This window comes from Nannospalax galili, unplaced genomic scaffold, assembly GCF_000622305.1.
Source record: "Nannospalax galili isolate Female #2095 unplaced genomic scaffold, S.galili_v1.0 scaffold485, whole genome shotgun sequence".
Classification (NCBI taxonomy): domain Eukaryota; kingdom Metazoa; phylum Chordata; class Mammalia; order Rodentia; family Spalacidae; genus Nannospalax; species Nannospalax galili.
This window is the reverse complement of record NW_008354534.1, coordinates 1,080,076-1,086,850: the sequence shown is the minus strand read 5'-3', so window position 1 is coordinate 1,086,850 and position 6,775 is coordinate 1,080,076.

The following is a 6,775-nucleotide window of genomic DNA, read 5'->3' as shown; positions in this document are numbered from 1 at the left end:
AGTGTCACTCTTCTGGGTTCAGCAGTGTCACTCTTCTGGGTTCAGCAGTGTCACACTTCTGGGTTCAGCAGTGTCACTCTTCTGGGTTCAGCAGTGTCACACTTCTGAGTTCAGGAGCAATCAATCCCACTACTTGATGCAACCCCTATGCTCATGGGGAGCAGGGCCAGTGCTGGGTGGAAAGCTTGGTTCCTAGGCATCAGCTCTCCTTTCCTGTCTCCTTCTTTCTTCCCTCTCTTACCCGACCCCGTGCTTTGACCCTCCTCCCTGATACACAGTCCTCATCAAAGAGTCTAGCCTCAGTCACTTGCACCTTAACATGTATTCAAATCTTTATGTTCTCGTTCCCTGAAGAGTTTCAATTTTAAAATTTTTCCTTAATAGATGAAAAATGGTACATTAGCGAAAACATTTTCAACATCAGCCGAGTACTCTAAGGTAAGAAACAGCACTACTAAAGACGCTTCTTGATGTACCTAAAAACCAAAGCCATGCCTATATTTCTTTGAAAGAAGAGAAAGAAATTAACATAAATCTATAGCATAAGGGAAAAAATATCTACACAGGCTTTATGAACCCAACAAATGCACGAGAAAAATGTATAAAGATAACTTAGGAAGCAGTTTATTGTTGCAGCTCTCAACTTTCATCAGAAGAGCTTTTTACAGTAGATGGTGATTAGCACAGAGACCAACAATCCATCAACATGCAGAGAATAAGAGACTGTGAAGTGCTCACCTCTAAACAGACATCTTCTATATCACATCCCCTCCCTGCAAGACTCAGGAATCATCAAGGAAGAGGGAGCAGAAAGATTGTCCCAGCCAGAGGGAATGGATGTCTATAGAGAAACAGTATTTGCCAGACACATGAACTCACAACAGCTAGGACTACAAACACAAGACTTGCATAAGATCAAGCCAGTCAACGTCCCAGCATGGGTGGGGGATGGGGTTCATAAAGTCCCACTCATGTCTGAGGAGCTATTGGAAGTTGACAAGTACAAGAGGGAGAGTAACTCTTTTTTCAAGGACATGGGCCCTGAAAGGCTACCCATGCTCCAGTAGATGGTCTCAAATCTATGCACATACAGGCACCACTAAATGGACTCAGCAGGGTATTGAGAGAGAGAGAGAGAGAGAGAGAGAGAGAGAGCAAACATGAAATTGAGAGGGAAAGTGGAGGAGATAAGGAAGAAATGGAGGGGGAGGAATAGGGGATGGATTGGATCCCATCACATTATATGCATTGTGAATAGTAAATAAAATATTTAATTAAAAGAGAAAAAGAAAACTATAGACTTGGAAATGTACAACAAAATCTCTATGATTCTGGGTTCTGGTCATGCTTCCTGCCCCCTAACAGTTTGTCAAATGTAAACATAGTCAAACCTTGGGGGATGGAGGGATGGCTCAGTGGTTAAGAACACTTGCTGCTCTTGAGGGGGACCCAAATTCTGTTCCCAGCACCCACATGGCAGCTAACAATTGTCCATAACTCGAGTTCCAGGAGATCCCACACCCTCTTCTGACCTTCAGAGGCACTGAACGAATATGGTGCACTTAGATACATGCAGGCAAAACCCTCATATACATTAAATAATTTTTTTAATTTATTTTTGTTTTTATGTGTATGAGTGTTTTGCCTGCATATATGTGAGTGCACCCATGTTGTACAAAGATCTTGGAGACCAGAAGAATGTACAGATCCCCTAGAACTGGAATTATGAACAGTTGTTATCCATCATGTAGTGCTATGAATTAATTGGGCCTGCATCCCTGCAAGAGCAACCAGTGCTCTTAACTGGTGAGTCATCTCCCTAGTCCCAGTAATTTTTTTTAAAGTCAAACCTGTTTTCCATCAGTGATCCTCTGACTTCCGTATAACATCGAACCTGCTAATAGGTATACATGTCACTGTAGTTAAGTTTAAATAACTCCAGTACTTTGACCTGGAACTCCAGGCTTTCCCCTACATAATGTTTTACAATGGAGCCACAAATACCCACTGTAGAAAAGACAGTATGTTTAACAATGGCATTGGTCAAACCAGATAGTTGCGTGTAGAATGAAACTAGATCCCTATCTTGCACCATGCTTAAAACTCCAAATGGATCAAGAACCTCAACATAAGACCTGTTACCCTGAATCTGACAGAGGAAAAAGTAGGGAATAAACTGGAACTTAGAGGCATAGGAAAAGACTTTCTGAACAGGGCTCTTATAGCACAAGTATTAAGTCCAAAAATTGACAAATGGGACCTCATGAAACAAAATAGCTTCTATACAGCAATAGACACCATCGTTTCAGTAAAGAAGAAACCTACAGAATGGGAAAAAATCTTTACATCTGACTGAGGGTTAGTATCTAGAATGTACAGAGAACTCCAAAAACTAAACATCAAAAAACAACCCAATTAAAAATTGGGCCAAGGAGCTGAACAGTAAGTTCTCAAAAGATGAAACACAAATGGCTGCAAAATTATTTTTAAATGTTCAACATCTTTAGTCATCAGGGAAATGCAAACTAAAACCACTTTGAGATTTCATCTTACCTCAGTGAGAACGACTAAGATCCAAAATACAAGCGATGACAAATGCTGGTGAGGATGTAGGAAAAGGGGAACACTTATCCACAGCTGGTAGAAGTGCAAACTGGTGCAGCCACTGTGGAAATCAGTGTGGAGAGTCCCCCAAAAGCTAGAAATCTATCTACCATATGATCCAGCCATATCACTCGGGTATATACTCAAAAGACTCTACATCCTACTATAGAGATACCTGTTCATCCATGTTCACTGGGAACGTTCCCCTAGTTCATATACATGAGCTGTATACTTCATATACTTGAGCTGAACAATCAAGGAGAAATAAACCAAGTACTGGCTTCAAAGCTTCATCTCTCTTGGCTAACTTTCTCAGTGCTAGAAGGTGCTACAGATGCTACTGAAAGAAAAAATTAATAATTGGCCTTATCCAGCTATGACTCCTGTGAGCTACAACAACTGGCCTGGCAAGATACGCCCACTTGTGTAATAGCGGCATGAATATTATGGGAGAAACCAACCACTTTTAGTTAGATTTAAGGTCTGTTACATAGGATGGAGCCCACACGTGACAGGCCTAGGAACCTGTGACCAGACAGGTCACAGACCATAAGGGAGAGCCTAAAACTATTATCTGCTAAGTAGGTATAGTTAAACTGACTCCTAATGACTTATTGTTGTAGCCATATATTAACATGGCCATATATTAATGCATCTCTCAACCTTCACCAGAGAAGCTTCCTTATCCAGCAGATAATGATTAACACAGAAACCGACAACAGGCCAATGTGCAGAGACCAATAAGCTGCAGAATGCTTATCTTTGAAAAGGACATCTAGATCAAACTTCTGCCTCCCAAGGCTCGGGGATCATTGTGGAAGTGGAGTGGAAAGATTCTCCAGACAGCTGATCAGTTACTCATATGAACTCACAGCCATGCTGACAGGATACACAAGTCCCATAAGCTCAAACAAGACAAAAAAAATCCAAGAATAGACGTGGAGAAAGTGGGTAAGACACCCCAACACTACCTGAGGAACACTTGGCAATCAATGACTGCTGGGAGGGGGAGAGTCAGTCTCATTTATGGGTGTGACTCTTGGTAGGTTAACCAGGCTCCAGGGGATGAACCACACCAAAAGGCATTTGGGAACAAATTTGACTCTATAGTTCTTAATATATGTGCATATGTGTATATAGGTATACACATATACATATATGTGTATATATAAAGTACACAAAATTGGTGAGTAATAAGGAGGTGCAGATAGGGGAGGGGATCTAAATCCAATCAAAATATATTGAATGAAATTCCCAAAAATTCAATAGAAAATCCCAATTACATAGAACTATAAAAAAAATCCTGTAATTCATATTGAATCACAAAAGATACCCAAATAGCCAAAGAAGAAAGCATTACTGGAAGTGTCACAGTATGTAAACTCAAATTATAATACAGAGCCATAGTAACAAAAACAGAATGATACTGGCCCAAAAATAGACTTGTAGGCCAATGGAAAAAAATAGAAAACCCAGAAATAAGCCCATACAGTTGCAGCCACTAATGTTTGACCAAAGTGCCAAAAACATTCATTGAAGAAAAGATAGCCTCTTTATCAAAGGGTACCACACTGGATTTCCACTGTAAAAGAATGAAACTAGATCTGTATCTCTCCACCTGCACAGAAATCTATTCAAAATGAGTCGAAGACTTTACAATAAGTCCTGAAATTTTGAAAATGGTAGAGCAAAATATAGGAAAGACACTTCAAGATAGAAACATAGATGCACCCATTGGTGCAATAGTGGCATGATTATTACAAGGGTAACCAAGTACATTCTGGTTGGATCTGAGGCCTGATCTACAGGAAGGAGTTCATGTCTAATACAGGAGACCTGGTCAAAGGCCCATGGCTGGGGTGGTCATTGGCCCTATGGGTGAACATACTACTTCTGTTCTGCTAACTGACGTGTTGTTAAACTGCCTCCTAAATATTTATGTTTATATGCACAGAGTATTGCAGCTCTCAGCTTTGGTCAGAGAAGCTTCCTTTTTTTTTAAAGTTTATTGTCAAGAGGAACAAGAGGAGCTCAGATATGGGGATAGACCATCACTAGCCTTTGAGCATAAAGAAATAGTTCACTCTAAGTTTCTTAGGAAAGAAAGACCATGATTGTCCTAGTTAACTTCAGCTGTCAACTTGACACCACCTAGAGTCATCTGAGGGAGTCTCAAATAAAGGATTGACCAGGTCAGATTAGCCTGTGGCTATGTCTGTGAGGGATTGTCTTGAATAATGATTGATATGGGAGTGTCCAGCACATCGTGGACAGCACCATCCTTAGGCAGGTGGGTCTGGGCTATATGAGAGCCCAGAGCAAGTGGGTGAGCAGTGTTCTTCCATGATTGCTGAGAGAAGCTTCTTTTTACAGTGAACAGAAGTAAATGCAGAAACTTGTGGCTGATCACGGTACTAAGAATAAGTGACTGTTGAACGGTCAGCCCTCAATGGAACATCCATAACACCCCTTCCAAGGTCCATGGAGCAACACAAAAGAGGAGGTGGAAGTGGCAGGAGTGGCAGGATGGGGAAGAGGCCATGAAATGTTGTCTTCCTGGCATGATGTGACCACTGCACTTATGAATTCACAGCAGCTATAATTACCTGCCATTCCCTGCACAAGGTTGGACCTGTCAATATTCAGTCAGACAGCAAGTGGCAGTTGATGGCTACTTAGAGAGGAAGCATCATTTCTTCAGTGAAGGAGCCACTCGTAAGTTACCCATGCTCCAGTGGATAGACTCACACCCATGTCATGTTGATCACAAAATGATTTAAAAAAAAAAAAAAAAGGCCATGATAGTGGGAGGGAGCTTGTTGGGAGGAGCAGAAGCAGGTAGTCTGGTGGGGGTGATAAGAAAGGGTGGGGCGGCAAGTGAGACCAGAATGTATTATATACATGTATGAAATTGTCTGCTCCTGCTTTCCACTAGCCCCAGGTTACTAAGGATACGCATAGTCACAGAGCATAACTAAGCTGGCCTCCTTTTTATCTACAATGCCACTGAAATGAAATAGGAGGACATGCCCAAGCCTCTCAGAACCCAGTGGGAAAAAGAGAGGGTAGACCCAGAGAGTGACCCAGAAGCAGAGTGCTGCAAAGCACCAGTGGGGACCCCAGCAGGACAAGCAGCAATTTATCTGCTTGCAGTTCTAACCTGGGGAAAAGATGCTAATTAAAAAGAAGATGCTGTCCAGAAAGGAGATTGACATTATTGACATTGAGCCCACAGACCAGGCAGAATAAACCAAGGAGCATGTGGAAGAGAAAGAGGGAAGTCCCCCAAGAGCAGCTCACAAGCAGTATCAGATGGATGAGCGATGAGAAGACAGCAGCTAATTACAAGATTCTAGATGGTTTTGTCCCCTCCCTGGTACTGGCTCTGAGAGAATGAAGTGCTCTTGGGAAATGTTGGACCTTTGCTCCATTTTCCCTCCTCCCCCTGTGGCTCATAATGAGGCATCATATATCCTCTCACTCCCTGGGATACCAGAGCCACTGCCCCATCCCTGGGAGACCCAGTCCTGTGTGTCTACTGGTGAAAGAATGTGAGCCCCCAGGATGCAGTGTTCCTGGCCCAATAGGTCCTTCCTGGCTATTGGATTTTTAGTTTGCAGTTCTGTGTGCTTCCCTCTCTTAAGGCTATGTCCTTGGTTGTCAATAAAATATTCCCTGGACTCTTGGGGAAAAAAAAAAAAACTGCTCAGCAAAGAAAACAATCACCAGAGTGAAGAGACAGCCTACAGAATGGAAAAGAAACTTTTGCCAACTATTCGTTATATAGGAGATTAATGTCTAGACTATATAAACAACTGTAAAAAATTAAACACCAAAAAACCCCAAATCATCTAATCAATAAGTTACTAAACTGAATAGACAGCTTTCTACAAATGACTGATAAATATTTTTAAGTGTTCAGCATCATCAACCATCAGGTTTAATGCAAAGTAAAACTTCTTTGAGAGTCTATTTCACCCAAGTCAGAGCGGCTTTCAGTAAGGAAACAAATCCCAAGTGCTGGTGAAGATGTGAAAAAAAGAGAGACCCTTATTCACTGCAGGTGGGAACGTAAGCTGGTCCAGCCACTGTGGAAATCAGTATGGAGGTTCTTCAAACAAGGAAAAGAGAACCACCATGTGATCCAGCTTTGCCACTCTAAAATACATAC